Here is a 21674-nt window from a genome sequence, read left to right on the forward strand (position 1 = left end):
TAGGGCTGCCCTGCTCCAGCTCCTTGGCATACTGCTTGCTGTTTCTCCTGCCATGCCTTGATATAAATATTATATTATGTTGGGAAGCTGCCCCAGAGTGCTGGAGTGATCCTGGAAGTGCTGCCTCTTGTCTGACTTAACTTATTTAGCTGGACCCTTGGTTCTACTCATCACTGGACCATCAGGCCACTAATAAAAATTATTCTCCTTCCAGCTGCCACTGCCTATGCCCTATGGGCCCTAATTGTGGCCTGAAAGGCCCTAATCATGCCTGAGGAGTATAAATTGTGGCCTTCATCCTTTCCATAGCCATGCCCTGCCTGGCATGTCTCAGTGTTTCCATCCACCGGGACCTCTGGCCTTATCTTAGTTTCAGCCCAGCAGGTCTCTTGCCTTTGCAGGGCTGCACATTTCCTCCTAGCCTACAAATCACTTGACTTTATCCCATGCAGTCCACTGGGTCCCAGACCCTTGCAGGCTCTATCTTGGCCTGAGCCCCTTATGGCATGGAGCGCCATCCAGGCATCCCACCTGTGGCCTCCTGCTGCCCCTGCAGCCACAATTCAAGCCTCCAGTCAGAAACAGGAACAGACACACAAGCAAACTGCTTCAAACTAAAATACTTAAACCCCACTCTGGGTCCCTATCCTACTCCTACCGCTTCCTGTCTCCTTCTAGCTCTCTATGGTACCTTGAGTGCCTGTTGTACTATCTCCAATAACCCCACTCCATAGGAGCTCCTCTTCCTTCAGAGGTCAGGGCCAGACTACCTGCTGTGGCTCAAGAGCAGAGCTTATCTTCCTCTGAGCTTCACCTATTCTTGTCATCTGATCTTCTGATGGTGACAAATCAGACATAAGGATTTCTCCTTTGCCCACTAATAAGCCTCCTTGTCTCTGTAGCATCCACCCCAGCTGCTCTGTAGTCTTTACTTATTTGACTGCCTGGAGGTTTGCCCCTTTGTGGCTTGTTGCAGGGCAGCTGACTCCAGGATAGCCAGTCGCAGTTTGTAGCCCTGTCACCTCGGAACTGTTTTCTTTCCAGCAGCTGGCTTTTGCTCAGCTGTCTGCACCAGATGGCAGGTCTTGCTCTGTTTCTTTGTTTTTCTTAAAGTAACAGGAGCCCTTTCCCCCTGTTACAGGGAGCACTACAAACATTCAGGCTGCAGCCCTTGCTCCTTGTGTATTCCTGAGACTGGGGTGATCCCGTCTGGGGAAAGCGTGATCTCAGGGAGACTGGAGCTGCAGGGCAAAGCCCTGCCCACTTCTCGCATCAGGAACTCCAGTGCCCAGGACCCAAGCAGATGGAGCAGCATGGAAGAGCCTCCCATCTGCTTCACATACTGAGGACTCCAGCGTGTGAGAAGCCTGTAGGAAGCATTTGGTTTCTCCTTCCTCCCAGTCTACAGGAGGCGAAGAAGCAGGTGCCCCCTTGCACCTTCTCCAGTCCAGGGTAGAATCTTTGGAAGGCATGGGAGCTTTTCCCCACAACTGCAGTCCTCTTGGTGCCTGGGAGGAGTTAAGCCATGGGAAAGTGTACATTCATTCTCCCAGGAGCAACTTCTAACTGGTTGGAGTCAGGCTATTTTTCTCCTAGAACCACAAATTTTGCTTTGAGAGAAAAAGCTGGAATGTCTGTACACTTGTGGCTTCTACTGGGAGAGTGACAATTCTCTTCGTAGAAACAGAAGATCTGTACATGGCTGAAGTCATCTTTATTAGTAGCATTACCCTGTGGTGGAATCTTTGTGGAATTCCATTCAAAATCTAAAAACTTATATTGTAGGATACTTATTATTCACTTATTACAGGGCACAGTGCTAATGACAACCATGATTATGAATGTTTAACACCTTCAGTTTTCTACCATGATAATCCTCTACTGCTTCCAACCAGAGTTTCAGCAGAGAATCTGAAATTAATATATTACATTTATGACTTAGCATCAACTGCCCATTGTTTGTAGTTGTCAACTGAAGTGTGTTTATCTGACAAAGACATTTAAAACACTAGTCTGGTAGAATTTTTTTAGACTTCTTTATATATGCAAAGAAGTGATTAAAATGTTACTAGAAAATATATGATGGAGTAAGTGAGTGACATGCAAAGTTAGGATGTATTTTGCAGGGTGTCATAATATTGTACCATTAACCACAATATTGGAGACTGAGAGCTAGCTTTCAATATCCTTATTTATGTTGAGCAGTAGCTTTCTCTCTTGAAATAATCTAAATGAATGAAGGAGAGGTATTTGCCAAATTAGATATCACTCAGTCTATCTAGAAGTACTGGAATGTGGCCTTGAGTAATTTGTCACAAACAGATTCTGAACAGTGTTTCCATGTATTACATCAATGCATATTCATTATTACTGTTTTTGCTGTTTTAGACACTTTTTGTTCTCATGGCCAATAATGTCTGAACCTGTATTGCTTGCAGCAAGATACAATGTTACTTGAATGACGTACTGTGGCCTAAGTCCCCGTTGCAGGTGAAAAATGCCTAGAGTGGGTACAGCTGGTTTTGCCCCTAAATTTTTATTGCAGGATAAGATAAGGAAATAGGATGTGGGTAGAAAATATGTAGGGTAAGCCAGGAGTTTGAAATTAAAATTCAGATCATGGTGGCTATTTTATTTGATGCTAAAACCAAAGTTATAACGAGAAATATGTGAGAAATGACAGGAGAGCACTACTTCAGACAGTGCGAAAATATAACATTGAGCATGGACCATGTTGCGTCTTAAAAACTCTATACGTTAATGACCCAGTCATCACAGGGCTCTAAGGAAGTAAGTAGTATTCCAGTAGACTTCAATTAGATTTTAATAACATGAAGAGTACAGTGGACCTGTATGCTTTAACAGCTTATTGAAAATCCATTGGTACTGTATTGTTGTTGAACTGACATCTCCTACGGACATGTTTAGCTTCTGTACCAGTGGTTCTCAACCTATTTAAAGTTAGGGCTTTTCTAAATTTAGCAGCACCCTGGTTGGGAATCACTGTTGTACTGCCTTATCTTATTGGTTCTCAAATGAGTGTTGCTGCCACTGCCAGATAAAACTGGCTTAAACACCTGGTGCACACACAGGTTGGGAAGGGCTGTGGGACTTCAGTGTTAATTAGGCTCCTTGCTGCCTAGGTTATTTTTGTAAATTGGACTTAAACTCCTGTGAATCACTTTGACACTTTTGGAAAGTCTACCCAGTACTTCTCTGGTTTCATCTTGGCCTGCAGATGAGCCATTGGCTTTGTTCACATGAATTTAAAAAAACAGATAAAAAATTAGGATGTGAAAGCATCAGTGAAGTAGGTTTTCAGTTGTGGGTGAAATCTGGGTGATGCTATGGTTGCCAAATACTTTGAACTTGTTTTGTACCACAAAACAAACAGGGCATAAGTACGTATTTAGGACAGTCTTTACATTGTAGTCTCACTTTTCAGTTGTATAGTGAAAATAGATTTTGATTCAGCTGGCTCATAAAGGTTTTATAACATGCATTCCACAAGCACACACATTTTTGTTTTGCAATAAGCTAATGATCACCCAGTGTTGTCTTGGCATTGAAGAAGCCTATACATGTTTTCTGAGTGGAAATTTCTGCTGAACAGACAATCTCCTAAAGTTCTACTGGATTTGAGTATGTGCTTTTATATATGAAGAGTGAAGCTACCTTTTTAGGATGAAATGTGACCATATATAAATGAAAAATGGAAGCCTGAAAAATGGCTCTTTAATTCAAAGTGTTGTGGTATATTTTTTGTAGGGAAGGATCTCTAGTTACCTATCCAATAGACACATTCAGTGAAAGAAGCAGCACTTGTGCCCATCATGGTGTTGAACTTCTAAGTTAGGTGCAGAGTGAACTTTAAATAACTGGCACCACAGTAGTGAGTGTCTAGGAAAAAGCTTTAAAGTCTTAAGAGAAAAATTTGGTCTAGATTCACCTTCCAGATTGTAACATGTTGGGGTTCCAGGGATGGCCGTGATGCCCACTGGTGGCTCTACAGCCATGCCCCAATCCACCTCTAGGGCACCCTCCTGTCTTTCCTGCCACACCATGTTGGAAATAAAATAGGAAGTCTGCCCACAGACCTTTGCATAGCTCTGCTTCCATTGAACCTCCACTAGGGCCCCCGCACTCTACTAGTGCTCACTGGTCTCAGTTTCCTAGCTAGGCCTCTGTGGTCTCAGTCCCCTGGCAGGACACCCAAAGCTTATGGGTTAATTGTGTGGCTCCAAATCCTCCCCTTTACCATGTCCCATGCCTCTCAGGCATTATGGTAACATTGTTCCCTCTGTGAGGCTTTGGCTTTCTTGGCCTCTGCCCCTTTACTTTGGCTAGGCCTTCTAGCCTGGGCCCCACTGAATTGGACCTGGCTTTGAGGCTCTAGCTCCATTTGTTCCTGTGTGGCTGCACCCTCTCTCTCTACCCACTCTGGGCTCAATAACTGCTTGACCCTGCCCCTGGCTGGGCTCACGGCACTCAAGTGCTCCCTGGGCACTAATGAGGCCTCCCTTACCTCCTCTTCCAGCCTCATCCCAAACCACCAGTCAAAACAGTAATGTAAATCATAAGCCCCTGGGTTGTAACATAAACAACAACAAAGGAAGCAATCCTGTGCCCCTTTATGAGGGCAAACCTTTACCCTGAGTATAGCATGCCTCTCTGCCAGGGTACCTCACAAGTTCCCTGAAATTCCCTGTTCCTGTAGGCAGCAAAACACTAGGCCCAGCATCCCTGAACAGGAGCTTCTTCCCCTGTCACAGCCAGGGAGAGAAGCCCCTGTCAGCCCCAACATTGGGTTTATATGCTCTCAGGACCCTGCGTACATCTGGTCAGCTGAATGCTTGCAGGTATTTGCTCACTGCCTCATTTTGCCCTGTTGCCCTGGCAACTGGCAGGTGCTGCACCCTGCCTGCCCTGCAGTGCTCCCTGGCTGGGCTGCCTTTATCTTAAAGTACGTGAGAGCCCAGGGCTGTCTGTTATACAGATATACAAGTGGCTAATTTCTAGAACTGGTTTTCAAGCAAAAACTCATTTTAGAGCTGCTGGCTCCGTTCATGACAATTTTTATTGTGGGACTAGCCAATTGCCCATCAACAATGACCGGGGGAGAGGGGGACAGGCAGGGATGGAGCTGCCACTGCTCTGCCTCTGACCCCATGGGCCCCCCCCAACTGCTTCACCCTGCAGCGTCACCACCTCCCAGGCATGGGAGAGGGCACCCTGTGCTCCTGCCAATGTATGTCCGGCCATGCGGAACCCCCTTTCCCCCTGGCTCCCTTCCCTCTCTCCGAGCTGTTCTCAGGGCCCAGTGGTGGTGGCAATGGGGCACAACTGCCACTGTGCCCCCACTTCCTGCTTCCCTTCCCTCATCCTCCCAACCACTTCCCCCTCCCCACTCAGGGCCCAGCAGCAGCGGTGGTGAGGCCGGAGTTGGGGAACAAGGCAAGCGTTGTGCTGCCACCTCCAAGGATCAGGGCTGGGGGGAGCGAGGCCAGTGGTGCTGGCTTGGCCCTCCCACTCCATCCCTGCCATCATAGCAGTGCTCCACTGTCCCAGGCTGTCCCCACCACCATGACAGTGGGGACTGAGGGGCCAGAGGAGCCAGCGCTGCTGGCCTCATCCACCCATTCTGATCCTTCAGTTCCCTCCATCGGGGGGGGAGGGGCAAGCAGGGACTGAGCCCTGCCTCCAGCTCCACCCCTGCTTCTTGTCTGGCCCCATTCCCCCTGCTCTCCCCTCCCCCCACCATGTCAGGTCTGGGTCCATTTTCCCACCCCCTCCTTCTCCCTCTGCCTCCAAGGAGCAGGGCTGGGGAGAGGGGATGGCTCAGCCATGACGGCAGGGACTGAGGGGTGCGGGGGTAGCGAGGCCAGCACCACTGTCCTCACCCCTCTGCTCCAGCCCCTCAGTCCCCACTGTCATGGCAGCGCTTCTGTCTGTGGAGAACACTCTGATTGGTTGTTTCAGTAAGCATTGTGACTGTCTGCCAAGGCAACCAATCAGAGTGCAAATAAAGTGTTACGGGCAGACAGACAGACTAAGGCTTTTATAATATTAGAATGTTGTTCGTATTTACAAAGTTGGAAGGTGCTTCCTAGAGATATTGTGGAAACTCCATACCTGGCAACAGGTTAGACATGACTAGGATGATTTAGTCAGGAATGATCCTGCCTTGAATAGAGGCCGAACTAGATGACATCATGAGTGGGGATCCTGTTTTTTTCTGATTTAAAAAAAAAATCTCCAATTTTTGGTTTAAAAAATGTAACCCCAAATCTACTTTTTTGTGATTAAAATGAAACACCTCTATCTACATTAGTTGGGTTTTTTTTCATTTTAATCATGGAACAATGTAGATTACATTTGGGTTACATTTTTTTAACCAAAAATTGGGGATTTTTTTAATTAAGAGAAAACCAGGATCCCTGATCATGGGGTCCCTACCAACCCTACTTTCCTATGATCCTCAAGTTTATCAGAGCACTGAACCTTGCTTAATGGCCAAACTTTCCTGCAATAACTGCAGAAATAGATTTTGTGCAAAATTTATAAAATTGTCAGGCAACCTGTGTTACCTAAGCATTTAAAAAAAATGTAACCTGTTTCCCTGTTTTCATTTATCTAAATATTTCATATCATGCCCATGTTATTCTATAAGGATTTTTACTGTTAACCAATGAGTATTAACTGTTGGCTGAATAACAGAATAGATCAAACTATTAAGATAACAAATACATTGCTAAGATAGTTCCTTGGGTTATTTTTTATCATCAACCAAATCCTGGTTCCCTCAAAGTAAATGAATACACTTCCATAAACTACAAAAGGATTAGGATTTGGTAATGCAGAAATCCATATAAAATGTGATGACTTTATGCTGTGGTTAGTTATGCTGTTGATAATTTCATTTTATGTTTTGTCTAACATTGCTTGTGTTGTATATGTGGACATATTTTTTTTTTTGCATTGCGACTGCTGCCATCTACTGTGTAAATGATGGGATTACATGTATTTAACACCAAGGGGTTACATTGGCTGACTTAATGGAAGAGAAGAAAAAAAGCAGATTTAAGTGCTTTAAAGGTTCTTCTAATAAACATGGTAATATAAGTTCTGTTTTACAGTTGAACTTCTGTGTGTGCAAATGCTGCATTTTATGTGTTGGTTCTTGAAAGCATATCTACATTTTTTAACATAGAAATCAATGTCTTTTGCATGTAGATACCCCTCATGCATGTAAATGGTCTGCTGTTTCCAATGCATGCTTTGGATTGATGCTTCAGTGCTTTAACTTTCTAAAGCTTCGTTTTTATCCAGTTATATTTCCAGTGAAGTGTGCCTTTGTCTGAGAGTGTTCTAAGCATAGGCTTACCTTTTGAAAAGGCAGGTGCGCCAGATATAAAAGCATCTCTTAAATTCAGATATAGAAAAACCTACTACGGTATTTCAAAAGCTGCATAATTGATTATAGTGTAAGATTAGAACGGTAGGTTGCACAGTTATATTATTCTGGTAGTTTTTTCTTCAATTAATGCAAAACTCAGCAAACTAAATAAAATGCTTTTATTGAATGTACCTTTTTCTTTCCTTCTTAGGTTTTTGTTTTGTTTATCATTTCCCCCTCCCCCAGTGGAAACGGATAAGGCTTTTACAATATAGCAGTTAATTTCCAATCTACTCCCTTTAAATAATGGCAAACATAGCAATTTGTCAAAATCACAATGATAGCAATTAGGACGATTTAGTTTAAAAACCTGCCTACAACTGAATTATTGGAGCAAATAGCTTGCTTACTATGGTGAGGCAATCAGTTTTGTTAAATAGCTGCTAAGAGCCCGAGTGCAGCTGACTTATTTGACCCAGTTACTTTATAGAATGAAAAATATCAAGCCAAACTGAAACGTGCACGTTGATTAGGATAATGTAGGTTCATTTTCAGAAAAAAGATGAACCTCAGGAAATTCAAGAATAATATTTGGATATTAGGTAATATTTCACGTAACTGTATCTGCTAATTGAATATGATATACATAGATTTGCGTTGTAACTTGAAGAAAATGCTTACTGTATATTTTTAAAAGTCTTGTTGAAACTGCTTGAAATTATTTATCTTGCTTGAACTTTTCATAGTAACTGAGATAACAGGATGGAGTTCTCCTTTCTTATGAATTTTGAAAAAACCCTCCAGTATTAGCAGTTTGTTATACACAGTAGTTGAAGTTCACTGGTTGAACCTGCTCAACCATGAGTCTACTCATGGGTAAGCAAGGACTTTAGGATTTAGGCCTTTTGTATAGGAGAGCTGTTCCCAAACTGTGACAGATTGCGCACCACCAATTTAAAATGATACAAACTTAGGTGCCACCAGCAAAATTTTATCATATAAAGTAATTATAATAAATCTGTTAATGCATACCGCTGACAGGTTGTCTGTGTACCACTGGTGGTACCCGTACCACAGATTAGGAACCGCTGGATAGGATATGGTCTATGTTAATCGTGGCTGTGACTGATGTAGAGTAGAGATACCAGAGTTAGTATTAAATTGGATAGCTGAATACAAGTAGTGGCCTGGCCATGGCAGCTCAGTGCAGACTAACTGTCAGGGCATTACTCAGTATCTCAGCTGAATTTTGCAGGAGTGACTGCAGTGTGGGCATACACATTTGAGAGTATGATTTTCAAAAGCATTTGGCTTTGACCAAACTTTGCTTCCATTTATGTTCTTGAGGATTTACTACTAACATCAGTAAGAGCAGAATTAAGCTGGCATAGGTCATAAATATTTGTCTTGAGCCATACTGCATTTATTTTTAGAGAAGTCTTATGGAAAAATTGCAGTACCAGGTCCTCTTTCCTTTACTGATTCCAGATAAAATATATTCTCCAGCTGTTTTATTGAATATACAAGTTTCCCAAAACTCATGATGCAGTCTCTCAAGATTTCAGGTAATCTATAGCGGTGGGGGTTGGTATACTGTTATATCTGCATTGACACCAGCTGTGTACAGGCATTCATTTCTACTGGAAGAAATTTCTTCTGGTAGAAAAATAGCTGAGGAGCTGGACTGCACAGACATTCCTCCAGCCAGTGGCTGGAGAGCTTCACAGGAAACTCTTTAGCCGGGTGTCACTAGAGGGCTGGTCCATGGGTAACTTGCACCCTTAGGGGAGCCTATAAATTGACAGCCTGTCCTTTCGCTTGCTCGGAAAGGGGGCGGACCATCAAATGGAACTTGGCAGCTGCTGAGAAGCAGCACCACCCACAGGCAGCTGAGGAGGGTTCCACCTCTGTGAGAATGCACTCCCCATCCTGCCAATCACCTGATTGGTGGGGGTCCGTTTTTCTATGATAGAGACCCTCCCAGTTCTCCTCTTCAGGAGAACAGCTCCTGCTCCTTGCATTTCTCCTAGCTGACCTGGAGCAGTGCAAGGACAGGGGGGAGCACTCAGCCACTGCAGAAAAGCTCTGGAAGCCTTGTGATGTCGGCATAGCATCCTTCCTTGCCTTGTGCTGCTCTAGGCCAACCCAAAGCAGCGTGGAGTGAAGCAGGGGCATTTGGTTGCAGTGACAAGGTTCCTGGGCCTTGCCACCATGGTACAGCACTGAGACACAGATTGCCCTGCTCTGATCTGGATTAGCTGGGTAGCACAGGCAGCAGGGGAAGGCTGAAAGATCAGTAGGCGGGAGCCCAGTTCCCAGCCTCTCTGGCTTTTCCTTGCTTGTCCACCACTCAACTGAACGAGTTTAAAAGCCAAAGGGGCCAGGAGCTGAGTGTGCATAGGCTTTTCTCAGCCCAGCTCCCTCTTGCTACCGTGCTGCCCACTGAATGGCAGGGCAATGATTTAAAAGCTGGTAGCTATAAGCAACTTCCTCAAGCCACACTCTCAGCCACCAGCTTTTAAATTGCCCAGCTGCTCATCCAGTGGCCACTGGAACCCAGATGAGGGCAACTTCATTGGAGCCCCACTCCTAGCTGCTGGCTTTTAAATCACTGACTTGTCACTGAGCTGGGCAGAGCGATAAGGGAAAGCCAGTATGGGCACATCCAGACAATCCTGCATGTGCCTCTTGCAGCATCTCAAACCCCTGCAGCAGCGCAGGGGCAAAATTAGGCCCCTGGATATGGGTAAAAAAAAAAATGAAGTGAAAAAAAGCGGGTCCCGGACATTGTCCTGTGGCAACCAGAGGCTGGGCCCTCCACAGAGATGCTCTGGCTGCCAGACCATCTCTGTGGTTGGCCCTTGTCCTGATGCTAGCTGCAGGGAGCTGGACCTGGGCTCCAGTGCTGGTAAGTAAGGAGTTGGGGGGCTGGAGGTGGGGGGAGGGGACAAGGGGAGGACCCCCGCTGGCCCCGCCTGCTCCCCCAGCCCCTCAGATCCCTGCTCTGCCCGGCCCTACCGCCCACCCCCAAGTCCCTCCAATCCCTACCCCACCTGGCACCACCCTCTGCCTGCCCCCCAGCTCCTCCAATCCCTTCCCTGCCCAGCCCCACCCCCCACCTGCCAGCCAGGCCCCGCCCAGTCCCTTCCCTGCCCAATCCCTGCCCTGCCTGGCCGCATCCCCCGCATGCCTCCCGAGCCCCTCTGATCCCTGCCCTGCCTGACCCCAGTCTCCCCACAATTAAAAAAACCCCAACACCCTGGCACTCACCGGCAATACAGCTGCCTGTCTGGGTCACTGGGCCCCCTCGCCACCTGCACAGCGGGGCCAGGCGACAGCCCCAGCAGCCCCAGCTCGGGCCGCACTGCTCTCCACTGCCCTGTGCTGCCGGGGGTGAGGGCTCTGCTAGACGGCCCTGGAGCCCCCACAGCCCCTGCAGTGAATACAGGGGGAGGTTTTTTGGAATTTTTTTAAGTGCCGGAGGCTGGGGTGGAGGGGAGCCATCAGGGGGCTGGGGGTGCAAGGAGGGGAAGGGGCAGGCAGGGCAGCCACTGGGGGGTCTGGGGAAATGGAGGGTGGGACTGGATGGAGCAGCCATTGCGGGGGCTGCAGAAGCCAATGGGGAATGGGGCCAGGCAGGGCAGCAAACTGGAGGGTTGGGGGATGTGGGCCCCGTAGCGGGGGTGGTAGCCCCTGCGGGGGCCTTTTGGCTTCTGTGGGGGGGCTGTAACCCCTGTTGGAGGGCTGTGGCCCCTGTGGGGGTCAGCAAAACATATAGGAATTTAGAATTCATTTTATAATGATGATGGAGACACTGCTAGGCTTCCAAATTGCTTTAACACTGTAGATATATCAATATAACATTGCCCAACTGATCACTGTCTCTCTGTCTCTTGCTCTGTCTTTCTCTCTCTATATATAGTGGTCTTTTGTTTTAATCATGGAGAAGCATGGATTTTGGGGTATTTTACACAGTGATTTTGGGATTTTTTATCAGGGATTTTTCAGTTTTCAAATAGGAAACACCACAATTCCTTCTAGGGAGGCCAGGGGCAGGACCCTGCCTGCTCAGAGCTGGCACCTTGGAGCCAGCAGGAAGTGGCTGACCTCCTGGCCAGTTGGGGCTAGGAGGACATGCTCTGAGAGTTCATAGCTGCTCAGAAGGCTGGGCAGGGGCACACATGGCAGTATTTATGCACAAAGGCCAACCCTGTAGCCACAGCCCACCGGAGGATGCCTCTACTGGCTGTGCAGTCCCCATCAAGGTCTGGTAGGTGCGCAGCAGGTCACAGCCAAGCAGTAGCTCCTACAGGCAGACTGCTGCAGTGGATAAAAGGTTCAGGGAACTCTCAGGGCTGTTTCAGCAGTCTAGCTGGCACATGGGGTAGTATGCCCAGGTACTAATTGGCTGGGCCCCAGAAGCTCCTGAGAGTGAGTAGCCCTGAGCTAATTGCCAGGGCAACTTTCTGTACTGATAGGGCCAGGACAGGGCAGCTTTTTATACTGCTGGCATCAGCACAGGTGCTGGTCCTGTGCTCTAGCTCCCCCTGGATGCAGATCCAGGAGGAGGCAGGCAGGATTATTTTGCCCCAAGTAGCACAATTTGCTCCACAACAAAGTCCATGTCCAAGCACGTGCACTGTGGCAAAAAGCCCCCGCTCAAGTTTGCTCCGCTTCTATTTGAGCTGCTGCAAGCGCATGTGTTTGCATGTGTGGACATGCCCTATGAGCTGATAAAGCGCTTGTGGCTCTTCCTGAACCTAGGACTATCCAATTTAGGGAAGAAGCAGTGGCTGCTGCTCCTGGTCTACAAGATGAGGGGGAGTAGCCTTGGTGGGTCGGGGCAGCCCCTGCCAGACTTTTCCCCACTTGGGTTGAGGGGAAGCCCCTTCAAGACTGAGGTGACCTCACTGTCCAGAAGGCAAGGAATCTGTGCCTTGCTCTACTCCTTGTCCCCAGGATGACTTAAGCCAGGGGAAAGTGTACAGACATTCTGTCTCCTAGGAGAAGCTCTCTCAGGAACTATTTAACCCTGGTTGTTGCTGGGTTATTTATCTCCTGAGTGGCCATTTTTGTTCCAGGAGAAAAAGCCTGAATGTGTGAACGCTTTTGGTTTCTATAGGGAGAATGGCAATTCTGTCAGTAGAAACTGAACATCTCTACCTGGCCACTGTTTCTAGCTGAACCATACTTGCAAAGCTCATCCAACTATATCTGACCTCCATAGTAGTTGCAAGCACAAATGGATCAATAGGAATGAATGCTGACAGGATCAATATTGAGTCTATAGCAGGAGTCTATAGCAGATAAATATATCCCATAGCTATGAGGCAACGTAGAGCAACGTGCCCTCCTAAATACATGAAGTGTACTCTGAGAAGCTTCCAAGTGAAAGCATACAGTACCACTTCTGTGTTAGTCTTTTCAGTGTGTGTAGTCACTTTAGGAGTGCTGCTTTCTTGTGAGTTTGAAATAATAGTGAGTTATTCAGAAAAAAAACCCTTTTCTTACTGACTAAACCAGACATTTGGCATGAACAATTGTCAGTGGAGTCTAAATTTGACTTACAGCACCTCTTAAGGGAACTATTGTTAGGTGTTCCAAATCATTGCAATGTAGCCCAGCATACATGCCATGCAGCTCTGCTTACCTTTGCATGAAAGAAATGTTTGGACAAGATCAGCCTGTGTATGAAGAACAGCTGATTGACACAATTCAAAGCAAGATAGAGATTATGCTTATGTGAAGAGGAAAGTGCTTTGAAGAGCTGGTGGCTGTGGTATGGTCTAGCATAGTTGATCAATTTGATCTGTAGTTTAGGCAGACTTTTGCATTTCTTGTGGACAATAACTCCCATATAAGAGTTCTCATACCTGCAGGTAATGCTTCTATCTCCAGCCAGTTGACAAACTTCATCCACTCCTGACCGACAGTGGTCTGGCTTCTGTTATACATGCTTTCATCACCTGGACTATGGCAATGCAGGCAGTGTTTACACTAGATACTGACTGTGCAGTAGCTCGTTACTACTGTGCAGTAGTGTAACGTGGCAGGAAGCATAATCCGAAGCTACTGTGCAGTAGTAATGAGCTACTGTATAGTCAATGTTACTTAAAAAGCTATTTGGTGATGCCATAGCACGGTAACTACAGTTACTGCACAGTCATTTAGTACTTGTATAAACAAGTTATTAGTACTTTATACAAGTACCAAATGACTGCATAGTAACAACTGTGCAGTCAGTGTCTTGTGTAGACATGGCCACAGCGTACCACCCACTTAGGAAATTCTACTAATGTCAGAAGGCTCCATGGTAATATGAGATGTTACAAACACAATCAAGGGTTTTCATCACTGGAAACCTTTAAATCAAGACTGGATGTTTTCTAAAAGACATACTGTAGTCGAGTGGAGGCCAACCTTTTTGGTAGGAGTGCTACAAGTTAAGGTCCATGCCCTCCCTGAGTGCCACTCCTATCTGCTCTGCTTTCTGCTCCGTGCCCACTCCCGATATACCATGTGCCATACACAGAAGCTGCCTATGCCTCTTGTGGCATACGTACTGCAGGTTGATTACCCCTGCTCTACTTCAACAACAGTTGCTAGATCTGAAGAAGAAAATAATGTAAATATGAATTAATAATACAGGCCTAAAGCCTGTATTATTCAGGAGGTCAGATTTGATTATAACAATGGGCCCTTTTCATCTTAAAATGTAGTAATCAAATTTCTCATCTGCTTTTGATATCGGTGTCCCATGGAATGTTGAGTCAAGTTCAAGAACTCTGTCCTGATCTTCAAAGCTCTATAGCCTGAAGGTCTAGAAAGAAGATTGTGGTTGATGACACTGTTCCTCAGGGATAAAGGTATGCTCATCTGTGCAGAAGACAAAGACTTCTAGAGGGCAGGTCTGAGACTGGAATAGCTCCCACAGGATCTAAGACCATCGCAAATCTTGCCATCCCACCTTTTGCTCCAAGTACAAGGCATACTTTTGGTATTTGTTTTTTCTTACATAAGCCCAGGGTAGTATGTAAAATTAAAAGCAACCCCTTGTTGTCCCCCTCCTCCCTGCCACATCCTATTAAAATAGAATATTCAACTGCACACACAGTTCTTCCCTTGGGGAAAGGAAGAGAAAAAGAACAAACTATACGTCACAGATGTTAGTCACATTGCTTAATGTAGCACTGGAACGCACTCAGACAAAGTGTCTAGTACAACAACTGATATAGAATTATGAACAAAAGCTATGTTAAAAGAATATTGTTTGAGTTGCAAAGTAAGGGGTTCAAAAGCTAGGAAATGTCAGAATTAGCTGTGCTTGTGTAATTGCAATTTGCCTCCTTGTGTGAATGAATCTGAGTGTTTAGTTAAAAAATCACATGCTATTTTCCCCACACTACTTGTTTCTCTTTCAGTGAACAGAATGATAGAATAATTCAAGTAATTGACATTTTGGTTCATAAGTCAAAGTGAAAAATGGGGAAAAAATATTTCATTTAACCTAAAATGAAGAGTGTCTCGCATTGTTCTCAGTTTTCCTTTTCAGTTTTTAAAATTAAATTTACCTCAACTTAGTCTGGAAATCTCACTTTTAAATGGAAAATAGAAATATAAAATTGGAAATATATTATTTAGAAAATGGCATTATGAAACACTTTGACATTTTCATTGGTTAGGTGAATTTAATAGCAATTTGTGAATAGCTTTGATTGAGCCAATTTTCATTTTTAGTTCATAAAACACAGAACTGAAATATGTTACCCATTTCTAAAGAACAGATATTGGTCATAGTGAAGAATTATTCAGTATCTCCTAGGCCAGGTGACTGGATTTCACACTAGGGATCAGATGCCTAAAGGCTGGATACTATAATGCTTAATTATTAGGGTAAGTACAGACATTCAAAAAGCCCAAGCCTGAATTGATTTAATCTTTGCATTTTAGTTTAACATGCATAGATTGAACTGACAAGCAAGTGAATAGACCTTCACTTTTGACTCCCTGCAATGGCTCGGGGATCCTAGAGCGAGTCCTCCCTTCCCTTCAGGCTGGAGGGAAGCTGACCTGGAGTAGGGGGAGGGGCATGGCCAGGCCCCAGCAGGATGAGTATGACTGGGGAGGGGTTTGAACCACCACCCTGACCTGCATTGACCCCAGCCATGGACTGTCTAGCTTTTCCCCCATGCTCGTGGCTCAGCATAGCTCAGGACCCCCAGAGTCTCCCATCCCAATGAGGAGGTGATCCCACTGCACCTTTCCAGCTGCTGGGGCCAGAGTTTCGCTTGGGGCAGCCCAGGAGTGAAGGCCGAATCAGAGGATGGGGAACAAAATGCCCCCAAGCTCAGGTGGGGACATGCACAGAGGGGTCATGGTGGTCGCGGTGGTGGTGGCTCCATCCTGGACGTGAGCCCTGCTGAGCAGAGGCACCTTGGTGTGTGTGTGTGTGTGGGTAGGGATGGGGTGGTGGTGTCCAAGTTAGCTCAGGTCAGAGCCAAGCTGAGATGATCATGCAGCTGGGGGAGCAGCTTCTGCCTGGCTGGCCCTTCTGCCCTCTAGAGAGCTGTGCCCAGGCTGGCCCTGGCCCTTGCAGCAGCATGCATGGCATGGGCGTGCCTTTTCAGCCCCAAGCACTATTACCTGGATCCCCTGGGCTGCCCGATGCCAATCTGGGTGTGCACTGCTCACTTTCCCTAGCTGGTGGCAGTGGCTGTGATGCAGCACAGCCTCATATACCAGGCACCAGGTGTGGGATGCTACCCCTACAGCTTCTTTGCCACTGCTGTCTGCCTGCCCAGTGGCCAGCTGCAGTTTGGAGGTTCAGGAGGCACCTACAAGTACATCCAGGGTGGGCCCTCTGACAGCAGTGGTGGCATAGCTGTAGGGGTAGTGCCCTGTGAATAGTGCCTGGTACACAGGGTTGTGCTGTGCTGCCACCTCTGCTGGGTAAGGGAAGTGAGTAGTGTGCACTGAGCCACAAGCAGGGGGTTTAAGCCAGGCAGACCCTGGCTGGGGTCACTGCTGGTGGGAGAGGGGAGGCAGGGGGTTTAATCCCCACTTTGCCTGCTCCTGCTGTCCCACACTCCTGCCCCTCCACTCCAGTGGGGAAAAGTGGCAGGGGCTGCCCTGCCCCCATCAGGCAGACTGGGCTCTGTCCCCAGCACACCCACTCTCTTGTCAGCCAGCTATCACTTCTCCAGCTAAAGAGCGGAGGGGCAGGGCCAACCCTGCTTTGCTCCAGCAGACAACAAAGCCCAGCCCGGACATGCAAAGCATGCTGGGATGCTGGGGGACTGTGATTTAATTTGAACTAGGAGGGTCTGGGACAAAAGTTCCATAAACTGGTTTGACTTAAATCAGTTAAGTCTAATACTGCATTCAAACAGGTTTATCTTAAACTAGTTTTGGCCACTTTGACACTGTTTTATGTGTGCTGAACTTCTATTCTGTTACAGGTTTAAACCAGTTTCTGATCACTTAAATCAGCTTATATGTAACTTCTGTCCCTAGCCATAAAAGCAGATGGCTGTCTTTCTTTCATAAGTTCCAGGCCACTTTTCAGGTGACTTTCAGCTGGCCACATCAGGTGATTTGTTCCTCTCACCAGTTAATCTATTGCTTAGGGCCCCTCTACACATTCAGGTAAAGGCATGATGGGATCTAATGTATGATCCACACAATAGCACCTTCCTGCCATACATTCATGGCAGGAAGCATGATTGTGGGATCATGCATTAGATCCCATCGCATCTTATTGCCAGTGCAAGGGGAATCTGATCCCAACCAGGGCTCCCCCGGTATCGGCAAGAAGATTGCAGATACCATGATATTCTGGCCTTGGGGGTGTGAAACCCCTGAGGCTGGGGGAATGCAGCTGCTGTGTCCTAACAGTCTTACATAAATTACCCAAATACTATCTTTATTTCCAAAATAGGAACCTGAGGCCATGAACAACATTTGTCCCTGGCGGCTAGGGGGAAACGGTGGCAGTGGGAGCGTGACGGCGGGTGCATGGCAACAGTAAGCAGGTGCTCCTGCCGATGCTGTCGGCAGTGGAGGAAGGCAGGGTGGTGAGTGCTGACCAGGGGTCAGCGACCACCTGTAGACTCTGCCAGCAGTGTTGGTGGTAGCCAGCAGGGATTGCTGACTGCCAGCTGACAGTGTCGATGGTGCCTTTTTGTAGGGGGTGCACCGCCATGCTCAGGGGGTGCACGTGCATCCCCTAAACATTGCCCCTGCCTGAGGCACAGAGATTAATATACAAAATATTCACTAACTTTGGGTGCTGAGTTTTGATTGTTATTTTTCAAAGTACTTAACATTCAAAGGCTTATAATACTTTCAAGTACAATCCCCGTTGACTTCAGTTGCAGATGTGTGTTCAGTACTTCTGCAGAACCAGACCTCAAGTTCTCAAGTTGAGCCCCCTACAAGTGAAGAATATATCAGTGACAACCCCAGAACAGTTTGGTTTAAGCAGCCTGCTTAGTATTGCATGTTTTGCGTCATCAGTAGGAATATAATCTATTTTCCCAAAACTGCTTTAATGGTTTCTTCCTCCACACTGCCTAGGGGCCAACAGGGGGATCACTGATAACATGGAAGAGACAGTCTCCTTGCTGTAACTGCTGATGCCAACTCCACAAACATCTGCCTTTGTAGCCATGGCCTGGGGCATGCTTACTTTTATTACGGGAAGGCAGGTGTGTAGTCAGGTCAGTAGTAGGAGATAAGAGACACTGGGCCATGAGGATGGAATCTTCAGAGATTTTTGGTGGTCAGATATGAAGTCTTTATGAACTGTGATTTGGCAAATATATACAATTTGTAGGGATGTGTGAAGCTTTGGTAGCCGATTCAGTTTGGAGGAATTTGGCCTGATTTGGGGACCAAATTTCTGAATTGAATCGGGAGACCAATTAAAAGCACATCTGAATCTATTTGAAGCATCCAGATCGATTTGGAAAGTTTCAGCTGCTTTAGAGATTCAGCCATAGACTAAACAGACAGCTGACGTAGCTGCCTCCAGCTGGTAAGTCTGTTGGGGTTGGGAGAGGGATGAGGGAAGTGGCATGTGGAATGGAGGGATTGGGACTGGGGCTAGGACTGGGACAAACTGCCCACCTGAGGTGGGGAGGGTGTTACTTGGGGAGTGGGTTGGGGGGCACAGGATGTGGGCACAACAGTGCTGGGAGTGGGCTGTGTCCTGCTACCACTTGCCCAGCCGTGGGGGATGGGGGGGCACAATGCGGGTGCGGTTTGCTTCAGGCAGAAGGAGACAAGTGGCAGCAGGGCATAACCCCTGCTCCCAGAGCTGCTGCGCCCGCATCCTGCACCCCTCCCATACCAGCTGGAAAGCGACGGCAGGGAAGAGCCCCCGCTCCCAGCACTGATGCAGGCATGAGTGCCAGGCAGGGGGGGTGATCCCCACTGCCTCCCACTGGCCTGTGCTGCACAGGGGGGCTCTGCCACGGGCCCTCAGAGGCCCTGATCCCTGCTGCTGCAGCCAGTGAGTACTTTTTTTTTTTTTTTTTGACGTGCCGGGCGGCTGGGTCTTGGTGGGGGATGGGGCTGGGCAGGGCAGCCATGGGGGCTTCTCCCATGGCTCCCCCCACCTGGGGAGAGGCAAGCACAGCCAGAGGAGGCACAGAAGAACCTGCAGCTGCTCTGCTGTGCTTTCCTTTCCCTGGCCAATCCAAATTGCTGAATCAGCGCTGAATCAGTGCCAAATCTCCAATTCTGATTCAGCCAAATCAAATGGGGACAGTCATTCGAATCATTGAATCGAATCACTGTCCTCTGAATCATCCGAATTGAATACTTCCCTATTTGCACAGGCCTAATAATTTGTCTAAATTTGGGTTCATTCCCATGCACCTCACTCGCCATTTTTCACATCCCTTCTCCAAAAGGTCCTATAACATTTTTCCCTCACTTTTTTCTCAGAAGTGGCTGACCAGTTTTGGCTGAAACACACACAAACACACACACACACACACACATAAATTTTTTGAAGATACAAATTGAAAACAGGGTCTTATATTGGGAAATATTTGGAAACCATAATATGTGTTACTATCAGCTCAGAGCCTGGAAGAGAATAGTGTCCTCTGGGGAGATGAGCTGAAATTAACCAGCTCATTTAACTTCAGATTTGCCAGGTCACATTCAAGGCCAAGTTCTGTTTTTCTTATTTGCACAAAACTATAATTAATTTTAAAGAGCTTCCTCATGAGTCTTCCAATATAAAATATATGTATAGTAAATTGGTATCTCATCTGACTTTTCAGTGTCTTTAACACCAATAGTACACTGTTTTGGAAGGTAGGAAATGTGTGCACACTGGATTATTCCCAAATTATGGTTCAGTGCAGCCTGGGAACCTTTCAATTATAAGCTATTTAACTTTTCTCTTAATCATCTGGGCAGCCTTTAAAATACCAATGCCAACCTTTAGAAAGTTCATGTTCTTCCCAGATGTACAGCAGATAAACAAATAAATATTTGTCCTTTAAACAGATTAAGCTTGGCTTTAAAAATACTGAAGTTTATTTTGGGAAAACTGCAGGAGTAGCAGTTTGTTCAACTCATAGTGATGTTAATGAGGTTCTTGTGATATAAAATCCCACGTTTGACAAAATTCTTGAAGTGGCTACCCCTGCTGAAACAAAGCACAATCAATTTAGTTAAACAATATTTAAGAGCCTGGCAGTCGCTGTAGTATTTGATCTAATTAGTATACAATTAGGAAAATATCAAGCTGAATGTTCAGAGGCCATTTATATTGCTTAGCAGTATTGTGTTAAACTGATTTATATAATTTAAAATAAAAGTATATTTTCTAGGAATCTACAGAAACCAATAAAATGGGGACAAATTAATAAAGAAGATAAGCATTTTGCTTGGCATATAGATGTCTTTCTCACCCAGCATACCTGAGCCTCAGCTGAAAGGCTGAAGGCCAGTCTCATTAGGGTCATAAGGTTTTACACTGATTTCATTCTGTACTCAGTTATTTGTCACACTAGCTCGGGCAAATATAGGTTAAAAGGCCCTGGTCATATAGCCCAGCCATTTGAAAGCAGATGCTGGTGCCAGCTTGGATTAGGTAGCATGGGTGTGCTCATGCAATGTTGTTTTACTGAGCTTCTCTGTCTAGGGATTGAAAGATGCAATATCACTGAAACTAGATCTCCATATGCTGCTGTTTGCAGTATGACTGCCGAGCCTCTCTCTGTTGTCGTTATTGTTTAATACATGTTGGTTTCTGACTTTCCCTTCACTGTCTGTTATTATTCCTTTTTACCCCATGTTTTTTTCCACACCTGAGAAGTCATCAATAGCACTAAATCTATGACTCTGTTAGAGGGGAGGGCGAAGTTCTCCTTGTTAGTCAATTGGAAAACTCACATGAACTTCAATGGAGAGTTATATTTTAACAAGAATCTTTATTTTTTTTAATGCTGTCAGTTTCTGGAGAGTGGCTGAAATTCTGATTGGATTGGTCAATAACAGAATTTGACTAGCTTTGGACTCATGATTTTTAAAATTAATAGCTACAATGCATCACCAAGTGACACTTTCTGAGAAGTTGTATACTAGCAATGTTTTTAGGTGGGAAGATATGTAATTGGTAGATCTCTGCTACAAGACCTGAACTACAGGTCAGGCTGCAGATATTTGGCTGTCTGGAAATGGTGGTCTAACTTCTCTTTTATCTAACACCTGTTTTATACTAGCAAAGCACCACTGACGTCACTGGCATAATCCCTGAATAGACTGGTGTATATCAGAGAGAGATCCGGCTCAGAACTAGCTAAAGCATTTCCATGAATGGGGCTGTAGTCTGTACCACTGACCATTCAGGCATTTCTGATGAGGTACTATAAATGTTTCTTAAAGATTCATGTTCAGTTCATAGGGAAATCAGTCAGTGAGAAATGAGATTGCATCAGATATTGGAATGTGTGACAATCCCCTTGATACTGTGACGCTGATATTGTCAAAATCGAATTGGTTTAGCATATTATTAGATCTCTTCATTTGGCCAACACAATACTTTATTATGGAGTGAGCGGAAGGAGAAAGAGGCCACACCAGGAAAGTTGTTTTTTTAATTAAAAGTAACTAACCTTGATATCTAACTCAAGTAATGAAGTTTAGATCTTGTTTTACATTTCGGTACTTAAGTTCCTTGTTTAATATTTAGCTGCAGTTAGCGCACAGTAAAGTGAAACAGAAGGTCAATCCATAAGTTCATGTTTTGAATCTAAGG

At 45.9% G+C, this 21674-nt stretch overlaps 1 protein-coding gene across 1 annotated transcript in view; it reads left to right on the plus strand.

Moving 5' to 3' along the window:
* The window catches only part of CACNA1D (calcium voltage-gated channel subunit alpha1 D), a 432804-nt gene that overhangs the window by 250227 nt on the left and 160903 nt on the right, over nucleotides 1–21674 (plus strand). The window lies entirely within an intron of this gene.

This window comes from Crocodylus siamensis, chromosome 11 (genome assembly GCF_052110815.1).
Source record: "Crocodylus siamensis isolate JL-2025a chromosome 11, ASM5211081v1, whole genome shotgun sequence".
NCBI classification, from domain to species: Eukaryota; Metazoa; Chordata; order Crocodylia; family Crocodylidae; genus Crocodylus; species Crocodylus siamensis.